This window comes from Myotis nattereri, assembly GCF_964212035.1.
Source record: "Myotis nattereri genome assembly, chromosome: 4".
NCBI classification, from domain to species: Eukaryota; Metazoa; Chordata; class Mammalia; order Chiroptera; family Vespertilionidae; genus Myotis; species Myotis nattereri.
In genome coordinates, this window is record NC_138079.1 from 46,851,620 (window position 1) to 46,863,777 (window position 12,158).

The 12,158-nt window shown below is 44.3% G+C and overlaps 1 pseudogene across 1 annotated transcript in view; it reads right to left on the reverse strand.

Moving 5' to 3' along the window:
• Window positions 1-1,874: 1,874 nt before the first annotated feature.
• LOC308518506 (nuclear prelamin A recognition factor-like) overlaps window positions 1,875-12,158 on the reverse strand; it is a 41,614-nt pseudogene continuing 31,330 nt past the window's right edge. The window contains exon 2 of the transcript in view: window positions 1,875-3,205. The product of the transcript in view is annotated as a nuclear prelamin A recognition factor-like (transcript). The remainder of the gene's footprint in view (window positions 3,206-12,158) is intronic.

Genomic DNA, 12,158 nt, shown 5'->3' on the forward strand with positions numbered 1-12,158 from the left:
TTGCTTTCATTACATTAAAAGAATATCTCTTACACTTTTTAATTACTAGAGTATTCATAATAGATCTCAATGTGATTTTTTTTTTTTTTGGCATGCAACTCAATAAGTGTCCAAAGAATTGAATGACATTGCATTTTTAATAGCATTCTTCTCATCTATATTTTATTTCTAGAAGCCTGGTGCACGGATTCATGCACCGGTGGGTCCCTCAACCTAGCCTGCAAGATTTAGGCTGAAACAGGCTCTCCAACATCCCCTGAGGGGTCCCAGATTGTGAGAGGGCGGTTCTCAGGTGAAGCAGCCCGGAATCGGGCTCCCTCCTGTCTGGTTCTGGGTGCATCACTCGAGAAACGCAGCTGCCAATTCCCTGCAGCTTGGCAGCTCCTACATTGAGTGTCTGCCTTCTGGTGGTCAGTGCGTGTCATAACTACCATTTGGAGCATCTGCCCCCTGGTAGTCATTGCGCATCATAGCTACCGGCCAAACAAATGGTCAAATAGTAGGCTGGTCACTTAGGCTTTTATATATAGAGAGATAATAGTTATAATTATTTATATATACCAGTGCAAAAATGGGAATTATATTGAGCCTCAATTATATCTCAATTGAGCAATAGGTGATATTAATCTATAGATAGTTTTAAAAAGGAAAATAACTCCATGCATCAAAGTCATTTTTAAAACCCTTTTATAATAAACTATAGCGATGTATAATAATGTTATCAATTATATACTTACTAGAGGCCCAGTGCATGAAATTCGTGCCTGGGGGGAGGGTCCCCTCAGCCCGGCCTGCACCCTCTTGCAATCCAGGACCCCTCAGGGGATGTCCGCCTGCTGGACAGTTGGAAATTCCTCTCGCAGTCCAGGACCCCTTACTCTTGCCTGCTCACTCTCCTTACTACTCAGCTCGCTGCTCCTTAGTCCTGCTATGGAGGCAGGAGAGGCTCCCGCGACTGCCACTGTGCTCCCCAGCTGTGAGCCCTATCTTTCTGTGTAGTTGTCTGTGGGCCAACTGCTCTCTTCCTTCTCACGTAGGGCAAGCAGCATGTGAGGGCAGAGTGCACTATCGTGGAATGCAGAGAGCCACCGGAAGCTGAGGGGAGTGGTCGGACCCATGGGGTGAGAGGTGGACACAGAGAACACTATCTCACCCTATTGTGGGGTGGGCTGGCTGGCCTTCATCGGCCTGACCCCACCCAGGGAAGGACTGAGCAGGGTGTCCGCCTCTCCATTCTCCATCCTTCCATCTGTGACACCTGTCACCCTTGCCAGGCCTCCCCCAAAGTGAGTTCAGCGCAATCCCTGAATGTAAAAGGGAATGGGGGGGCACTCCAGTGCCCCCTGATACCCAGAGACAGGACCTAGTTGACAGGACCTGATCTCAGGACGGTGGCCACAGCTGCAGAACATAGATCTGTTTCAAGAAAAGTTGGGAATGCAGACTTTTGTATGAGCCCCTATTCCAAAAGGTGTCAGTTTATTCACATTGTGGCAAAGACGCCTTCAAGAGTAACGTAAGTGGGTAAGGTCAGGGCCAAACCGGACCATTTCCTCATCCAAGCTCTCTGAGGCACATGGACAGAACCAAGTCACAGCTTTTTGCAGGACACTTCCAGAGTTTGTTGGGTTTTTTTAAGCCTAAAGGACAGTAGTCTGTCTCCATTCTTGTTCTTTGGGATTTTTTTCATCATCAGATAAAATGATGCGCACATTGGGGCAATCCTCTCGAGATACAATATTCCAGTTGCACCCATGTGACGATGACAGTGTCCCTCAGAGGGAGGGAGCCGACAGATGGGGAGCAGGGAATTCTGAAAACCAAAGTGATGACAGAGATGCTAAGCCTTTCCTTCACGTGTCTGACACCCCTCCTCAGGCAGCCTGCAGGCTGGGTGTCTGCTGGACCTTTACCACTTGATGTCCTGGCAGGCTGCCCTGGGCCCTGCTAAGTGGTGTGCAGGGCCGCCTGGGCCCGCGGGGAGTCGCCCCCCGCCCCAGCCACTCCTGGTACAGCTCCTGCACATAGGCCCTGGTCTCCAGGGACCACACCGGGATGGCAGCGTAGATGCCTTCCATCTGCTGCAGCAGTGCCCTGTCTGAACACCTGTCCTCGCCTGAGCCTGGCCCCTGCCGCTTAGGCATGCCTGGCGCAGGCCAGGACCTCCACGAAGTGGCAGGGGAACTTGCCCCTCTACAGCTTCAGGACTACATCTGGGTGTTCTGAAAGCTGCAAGCAGCCTCAAAGCGTAGCAGAACCTCTCCGTCCATTTCAAGGGTGACCTCCTGGAAGTCTTTGTTCTTCAGGGTGAGGTAGGTGAGCACTCCCACATCCTTGTTGAACAGCTCCTTGGACATGTGCCTGAAGCTGTGTGCCAGGTACCCTTCGGAGCTGGCACCCTCGTGGAGCCTCACCTCCTTCTCCTTTCTGTCTCCAAACAGAGTGCCCACAGCAGCATCGTTCGAGGTGAGGTCACTTTGCTCCATTATCTGGACAATTTCCCCTGAGGTTAACACGCAGTCAGCACCCTGGGAACTATGTAAAGCTGTGGGAACATCTCCTCAAAGGGCCTCCAGTTTCTTGTCCTAACAAAGGGCCACAATGACGTGGAAAAGCTTGTCTGGGGACAAGTTCTGCCATCTGGTGAAGTAATCCTTCACCATAGAGCCCATGATCTGCTGGGGAGACTTGGCCGTGTAGAGGTGGTGGGTGATGGGGTGACCCGGCACATGCTCTGCATATCGGTCCCAGCCGGGGCAGGTGGAGGTCAGCATGGATAGCCAGGGCTCTTCCTCACGGTGCTGGCAGTACCAATGCACAAATTCCTTCTGACTCTCCAGGATGCTGAAGTCCACAACTATCTTCATGTCAAAGACAATACGCCCCAAGGCTTTTGAGAAAGCCAGAGCCTTCTGGATGCATCAGTGACACTGAGGCTGAATTTAGCAGCAAAATAAGGCAGAGACTGAGGACACATGGACACTGCTAGCACCTTGTGCTGTTAGTTATTACATTTCTTATTAAGGTTCAGAACATGGAAGAAGTCCGTGGTGTTCTGTTGAGAAACTTGAACTCCTTCCTCTGCAGTCACACAACTGTCACATGCCAGGCAGTCACTCAGAAATATCTTGGCATCGGCCAACTTAGGGAATTCTCCCTTCTCTCCATTCTCCTGAGCCAGACTCCAGACGTTGACTGCGGTATTCTCTTGGTTAATGGTTTTTGGTTTTGGTTTTTTAAAATATATTTTATTGATTTTTTTACAGAGAGGAAGGGAGAGAGATAGAGAGTTAGAAACATCGACTAGAGAGAAACATCTATCAGCTGCCTCCTGCACAGTCCCTAATGGGGATGTGCCCACAAACAAGGTACATGCCATTGACCAGAATCAAACCTTGGACCCATCACTCCATAGGCTGACGCTCTACCCTGAGCCAAACCAGTTAGGGTGTTTTTTGTTTTTTTACTACATTCCTTCCGTGCGCAGTGATCACACTTCATCTGGAGCAGGGCTGGTGGGGGCTGGCTTGAGTGACCTGGAGGAAGCACAGGGAGAGCAGTCAGTCACTGCTGGCAGTATCCTTTTTTCCTTGTGGAGTGTCTAGGGAGGGGAAGCAGTCGCAGTGCCAGAGGCCAAGTTCCAGGAGGCCGGTAGCGCTGTCGGGATAGTGCCGGAGACACTGGTCCGTTGGTGTCTGGCCTGACCTCTGGAGATTGAACCTACAGGTCTACTAAGGAATCCAGTCCCCAGTTCCACCTCGCCTCCACCACCGATTGATTGGAGTTTGAGGGCCAGGAGGCGGGACCAAGAGGCCTGCCTTCCAGCTACTTGCTGGGCCACTCACTCCGGTTCCCTGTTAACCATCCCCTGATCGATGGGAGCCTGTGGGCCGGGAGAGGGACCAAGCGGTCTGCCTTCTGCCCGCTCACTAGTCACTGCTGCCACGAATTCACTGGAGCCTGAGGGACTCCAGTTCCCCCATTAGCATCCCCTGATCCATGGAGCCTGAGGGCCGTGGGATGGACCGGTCATCCATTAGGTCATGATGGACTCAGGGTTTTTATATATTAGGATGATAATAATTAGGCTACCCTAGGAAAAAATTAAACTTCAAACTACATGACACAGAAAAAAAATTCAAATTTTGTATAACTGCTCGCCTGCCTGCCTGCTTGATCATCCCCAACCACCTCTGCCTGCCAGCCTGATACCCTTAACTGTTCCCCTGCTGACCTGATTGCCCCTAACCACTTCTGCCTGCCTGCCTGCCTGGTCACCCCTAACCTCTCTCCCCTGCTGACCTGATCCCCCTAACTGCTCTCCCCTGCCAGCCTGATCCCCCTAACTGCTCTCCCTTGCCAGCCTGATCCCTCTAACTGCTCTCCTCTGCTGGCCTGATCCCCCTAACTGCTCTCCCCTGCCAGCCTGATCCCCCTAACTGCCTCTGTCCCCACCCCGCCCCTGTGGCTTTGGCCAAAAGGACATCCAGAAGGTCGCCTGGAAGATGTCTGGTCTAATTAGCATATTACCCTTTTATTAGTACAGATTAGAATATAATTCTATGGCAAAGGTAGAATAAAAATATAAATCCAAGCAGAAAAAAAACATAAAATGATTGTTAAAGGAGAGCTTTTTCATACACTTTTAACTGGATGACACTGGGTATGAAAACAATTTAATCAATATATGCTAGAATTTATAACCTTTGCAACTCTGTAAATTTACGATATAATTTTCTACATGAACTTAGAAATTTTAACTTTTTTGTTTCAAAATTCTTTCAAGGTTTTCCAGGAAAAAAGTTTAAGTCACCAATAAAAAGCATCCTGTAACAGACACTTCTAATTACTTTTCATTTTGCATTCTTCATGTCTTTTCTTGCCATGATATAATTCCTGATTTTATCAAATATCAATACTGAGTTGGAGATCCTATGTCTCCAGTGTGTGAGACAACATTGTAAGTGTAATTTCTGCATGGTCACCCTAAAAGAAATTGCCTGCCTGCCACTCATCTTCACCCTTTCAAATTCTTTGGGCTATGACAATGGCTGAACAGTTATCTTGTATTCCACAAATGGAAACCACAAGTGAGGAAAGACAGGACCTTTAGCCAATAAGCCCCAGATGGCTCACCTCTGATTTGAAACGTAAGTGAAATAAATAGCTCTCTTATTTATGTCATTGTTTGGAGTGTTACTTCTTTGAAACATAAATTTATGTATTCTAAATAATGTGCATGCTAAGTAAATAAATGGAAAAGAAAGTGGTTATATTATTTCAGAAAATCTAAAAAATGTCAACATAGAGAGTGAATAATTTGCTAGATTGTACTGGGCATAATGAACCTGTATTCCAGTCCTAGTTTTGACATGATATGGCTATTTTCCTTTGAACAAGCGATTTTTCTTGTCCAAATCCATTTACTAAGTAAAGAAATTAGGCTAGATATCTTTAAGGTTTTATTACTTAAATTACAGTGCTTTTCTTCTTGTCATAGAAAAGGCCAAGGGAAGTTGCAAGAGAAGTTGTTACTGAAATTGAGTCTTGAAAGATAATTTATGGATGTCCCTGTGAGCACTGAATCATAGAATAAAAGTAAAAATCTCCTAGGGCCCTCCAAATATATACAAAGGGTAGAATAAAATGAGTTCATAGGACAATCATATTCTTCAGAAGAACTATGTTTATTGAATATAGCAACTCAGATGGAAATGTAGTAGTCACTTAACACATTGCTAGCAATATCCAACCCATTCTTATATTTAAATGATCTTGTAATTCCAACTTTTAATAGACTCTAATATATAACAAATAATACAAGGCTGACATTGATCATGGCAATGATCAAGGTGAAAAAGTACATTTCTTTCTATTAGAAACAAATAAGATCTTTGGCAATTGAATATGAGAAAATAGGAACAAAAGTGCTAGAAGATGAGAGAAATGCTTTGCAAATCCATTTAAACAGAGATGAAATGTTAGTGGGGTTTACAATAATTGTAGTTATCTCCTTTCATTTTAAATTATATAAATTATGTAAAGCTGTAACTTACTGAGCAAATAAATATCTGAAATCATTTACATTAGCCACCCAGTTTTTTTTAAAAAAGTAGCTATGGTGTACATGATTCTTTGTAAGTCATTTTAACATGTGTTCTTCCTTAAGTTTTAAACAACACTGTTAGATTATTTTCCATGTATTAGAGATGGTTAAACTGAAAACCAGAGAGTGAAATAACTTCTTTGAAGTTTCAAAGCTAGTAAGTTCTGGTGGCAGGTTTTGTCCCCTGGCCTATTGGATTCTAAAGCTCATGCTTTTCCACTATAGCAAATTCTTTTGCCCAGAATTTCCTTTTTCCCACCTTAATCCATTCTTATTTTTCCATATCAACATTATTCAGGAAAAGATAAACTGTATCCATCTAAAATGTACAATTTGAGGGGTTCTCACAAACATATCAACAAGATACAGATTTCTTCATCTTCCTCAAAAGGGTCCTCATAGTCCTTTACCTCCTTTCTCAACCTGCTAGCAAGAAACCCATATCTGTTTCTGTCACTATATATTAGTTTTATTTTATATAAATGGAATCTTACAGCATATACTTTTGTGTTTCTGTAGCTATGTGACTCAAGTTTAGCCAATGTGATATAAGAGAAATACATTGGGTGAGATTGCCAGGAAAGTTTATAAATAATCCACAAACTCACCTGACATCTCATTTGGCCCTTTATCCTTTGCCCTACTCTATGATTCTTATGTATAATATCAGAAATGGTTTTGATTACTAGGAGTACAGAGGCTATCATCATCTTGTGGATGAAAGCCAAGGCTAAATTGCAATAAGAAGATAGAAGAAACAAGGTCCCTCTGATGTTTTTGCAGCTTGTACAAGCACCAAACAGCCTACTTCCATAATTTTTGTGTTTTCTTACTTATCTACGTCAGTGTTGGTCAGTTATTTGATTAGTGCTATTAAACAGAATAATAGTTGATACTGTAGGTTAAAGCTTTAGCTTTAGGCCTGGTACAGGTACTTTGACCTTTTTAGTTAGGGAAGACCAGGCCGGCAGAGGAGGGCTGTTGTGGGTGACCAGGCTGGCAGGGGGCGGGGGCAGTAAGGGGCAACCATGCTAGCGGGCGGGCAGTTGGGGCAACCAGGCCAGCAGGTAGAGGTGGTTAGGGGTGATCAGCCTGGCAGGGGGGCCAGTAGGGGTGATCAGGCAGACAGGCAGGTGATCAGTTAGGAGCCAGCGGTCCCGGATTGTGAGAGGGATCCCGGATTGGAGAGGGTGCAGGCTGGGCTGAGGGGACCGCCCCCCCCCCACCCTCCACATGAATTTCGTGCACCGGGCCTCTAGTATGTGCATAAAAAATCTATTCTTTAAACAATATATCTAGGAGATTTTTTAAGCAATGGTACAATTTGATGGATATTTGCTTGCATGAATTTTTGTTACTTTGTGTTTCTTTTTCTCCTATAATCACTATAAATAGGAATTTGTATTTTCATACACTTTTCAAATAGCTTTGCTTTATATTTTCATACCATATTTCTCCTGAAATCACAATACTGAGTAACAACTAAGTATAAGAAATGGTGACTATATCTAAAGTTAGAAAACGATAGACCTTAAGAAAATGTTACACAGAGATTACATTGTTAAGTTGCTACTGTCAAGAACACAACTAAAGCCCTGAGTAACTTCCAGTTTTAACCAAAATGACCCCTAACTACCTAAATATGATGATTACTCATTTCTCACACAATTGTTCAACAGCTCTGTCCTTTGCAAGAATATATTTTTTTCTTTTTTAAATTTATCTTTATTGCTGAAGTATTGTTGTTGTTTTTCCCACTGACCCCTCATCCCAACACCTTCCCAAGCCTTAGCCACACTATTGTCTGTGTCCATGGGCTATGCATATACCATCCTATCTAATAATAGAGAAACATGGTAATTAACTGTAACTTCGCTACCCTTCCCATTGGCTAATCAGCGAGATATGCAAATTAACTGCCAGATAAGATGGCGGCAGGCAGCCAGGCAGCTGAAGTGAACAGGAGGCTTGCTTGCTCCAGTGAAGGAGGAAGCCAAGGTTCCCCACCTGCCGCAGTCCAGCTCTGAGCTCCGGATGCAACAAAGTTGCAATTATAGAACCTAAACAAACCCCAGGTATCTGCTTTCAGCCAGCGCAGCCTCAGAGCTTAGAGTGACCAGTGATGGCAACAGAGGTTCAATTATAGAATCTAAACAAGCCCAGGTACCTGCTTTCAGAAGGCAATGGCCTCAGAGCTGGAGCCTGCTCTCAGCTCCAGTGACAGCTATAGAACGTAAATAAATCCCAGAATGAAAAGAAAAAGAAAAAAGGAGAGGCTGGGAGTTTCTGTCGCCCACCAGCCTGAAAACAGCCTTCAGCCCCTCACCCAGACTGGCCAGGCACCCCAATGGGGACGCCCACCCTGAAAGGGGTGTGACTAGCTGCAAACAGCCATCATCCCCTCATCCAGGCTGGCCAGGCACCCCAGTGGGGACCCCCACCTTGAAGGGGGTGTGACCAGCTGCAAACAGCCATCATCCCCTTATCCAGGATGGCCAGGTACCCAAGCAGGACCCCCACCCTGATCCAGGACACCCTTCAGGGCAAACCAGCCCTGAAGTAAATAGAGAAACATGGTAATTAACTGTAAATTCGCTACCCTTCCCATTGGCTAATCAGCGAGATATGCAAACTAACTGCCAGCCAAGATGTAATAGGGTAATATGGTAGTAAAAGGGTAATATGCAAACTGACCCTAACAGCAGAAAGACTGGGAATGACTAATCACTATGACACACACTGACCACCAGAGGGCAGACTCCCAAGATGTAATATGGTAGTAAAAGGGTAATAGGCAAAATTTAACTGCCAGCCAAGATGTAATAGGGTAATAGGGTAGTAAAAGGGTAATATGCAAACTGACCCTAACAGCAGAAAGACTGGGAATGACTAATCACTATGACACACACTGACCACCAGAGGCAGACGCTCAATGCAGAAGCTGCCCTCAGGTGGTCAGGGCGCTCTCACATGGGAGAGCTCTGCTCAGCCAAGGGCCAGGCTGATGGCTGCCAGTACAGTGGTGGTGGTGGGAGCCTCTCCTGCCTCCTCAGCAGCACTAAGGATGTCCGACTGCAGTTTAGGCCTGCTCCCCACTGGAAAGTGGACATCCCCCAAGGGCTGCCGGGCTGCCAGAGGGATGTCTGATTGCCATCTTAGGCCCAATCCCCCAGGGAGCAGGCCTAAGCCAGCAGGTAGTCATCCCCTGAGGGGTCCCAGCCTGCGAGAGGGCACAGGCCGGGCTGAGGGACCCCCCTTTTCCCCCCCTCCCCGAGTGCACAAATTTTTGTGCACCAGGCCTCTAGTATGCATATAAATTCCCAGGTTAATCTCTTTGTCTCCCACCCCCACCCCACCTTCCCTTTGAAATTCCTCAGTCTGTGAGAATGTATTTTCTATAAATTGCTGGAGCAAATATACTTCAGGAACAAATATTGTCTTGAGTTATTACTCTTAGCAAACTTGCAGAAATCTAGCATGACCTGCTAACAATTGAATTGGAACTCAAAATGCACTAAACAAGCTGTCAAAGGTTCTTCGGCAAAAATTTGTGACAGAGAAAGACACCTCCTCAGCATCACTCAAACACTCTTTAGGAATTCCCTTCTCCTGTTGCACCTATACACATCTAAAGATATCACTTTTTCTGTAGCCAGCCCTAACTTGAGATCATACTATCTTCCAAAATAATGTTCTCAAGGTTTAGTCATAGTAAACACACACACACACACACACAAAAACACACACACACAAAAACCTCTGGTTTCTTAAAAATGAGGATCCTTGTCTCCATAACTACCTGATAATAAATCTTAACTCCATTCAATAGGAGTTTTTTTAAAAAAAAAAAAAAGTATCCCTAAGTATTCAGGATTTTGGACTGTGAAGTTTTCTCAAGTCCAAAAGATCCCAAGGCACAATGGGCCAAAATACAGAAGACATTATTTTAAGAGTAGGTTAGAAGAATTTAATGAAATAGTTACTAAATTACTATTAAAGAACTGAAACTAATACTCTTCACTGAAGAATAAAAGTAACAATCATGAAAGGTTAAATGCTTTAATACATTGTCTGAGTACCTGAGTTGTTCAACTGAAGATAAACTTAATTGAGTAGATAATAATAAGCTTACTCTGTCCCTAACAACAAAGGAATCTTCCCTCAGCAAGAATACAGTGGCTCTGTATAGAATCCATGTGTAAAATGAATCTCTATTTGAAAATGAAATCTATCTAAACGGAAGATGATTGAGAAAATAAATGCTCAAAGATGTTGGAACTACATTCCTGGTTGTTTGCTGAAAGTGGGATTTCTTGGGTACATTTTATCTTAATTGGTAGAGAGACAGACACTGCCTCAGATTTACAAAAGTTAGAAATTTCAAATTTTAATGAAGTTTTGATAACTTAGTTTTTTAAAAAATTAAATCCATTTAATTAATGACTTTATTTTAATTGATACTTGTTCTATCTCATTTTAACTTGATAAGTTCTCTTCTCCACCACTTTTACTCATAAAATTGTCCTGAATCTTATTAAATTCTTGAATGAAAATAAGTAAATTGAAAAAATACGACACTATCAAAAATATACACCAAAGAAACCCAAAATATATTTGTATATGTGACATATCTACATATGAAAGATGCTGTTATAATGTACCAACTCGGCTAAGATGAACCGCGTTTCCTAGAATTCCCTTTCTTGTACATTTCTGGTTAGGGGAAGCCACAGGAGGATTCTTAGAAGACTTGGAAATCAGCATACTTTTGTAGCACAGATATACATTGCTGCTGATCAGCTGATTCACCCTGTTGATTTGAAGCAGCAGCTGGGCCTAAAATTGCACTTTCTTCCCATCTATTAGCCTCTCTCACCCCTGGACCAGGTGTATGCGTTCATCTCTGTGACAAAGAAGGTTTCCAACCTAGAAAGGATACCTTTGTCACCAAGGTCAGCGACAGAAAGACCAGACTCTGGTCCCAGTGGACTTCCAGCTCTTGCTAGTGAGTTCCTACCTGCCCTTGATCTTCACCATTTTGCATCCATCTTCCTTTCCTGACTGCCTGCCTGGTGAACTCTTAACTTTGGCACCAGTTGTGGAGATAGCAGTTTTACTGTAGGGACTGCTTAACGTAACTCCTACAATTATGCAAGAAAAATCAACCTCGTATAACAAACACATTCATATATTTGTATATTTATATCTCCATACTGGTTCTGTTTCTCTGGTTGACTGATAAAGTGTATGTGTTGTGTGTTCTCACAATGTTCTTATGAAATAACTAGAGGCCTGGTGCATGAATTCGTGCACCAGTGGGGTCCCTTGGCCTGGCCTGCGGGATCAGGCCAAAACCAGCTCTCCAACATCCCCCAAGGGATCCTGGATTGCAAGAGGGTGCAGGTCAGGCCGAGGGACCCCACTGGTGCATGATTGGGGTCGGGGAGGGACTCAGGAGGTTGGCGAGCCAGGGAGGGACTGCGGGAGGGCTCTGGGGTGTGTCCAGCCCATCTCACTCAGTCCTGATAGGCTGGACCCCAGCAGCAAGCTAACCCACCAGTCACAGCATCTGCCCCCTGGTGGTCAGTGCACATCATAGCGAGCGGCTGAGTGGCCTTAGCATATTACGCTTTGATTGGCTGAACAGCCAACCTGTCAACTGGACACTTAGTATGTTATGTTTTTATTATATAGGATATCCTGTATTATCCCCATTTTGGAGATGAGAAAACAAAATTGGAGGTTAAAGAACTTGCCCAAGGTCACATTGCAAATAAGCACATAATTCAGTCAGAAACAGAACCAGTCATATAAGCCTTTTTTTAAAAAAAAAGGAAGAAGTTATTAATGTTTAGCACAGTAACCATATAACTATATAAAGTTACTGTTACATAGTAGGTACGATCTGTTAGGCATATTCTCTACTATTCCCCTGCACACTCAGTACTTTTCCATTTCATCCTGCTTGGGACTCTCGCCCTCCCTGCAGTTTTCCTATTATTCTCATTTCAGGTTTTGCAAGACATGACTAATGGCTTCCAGTATCCAATAA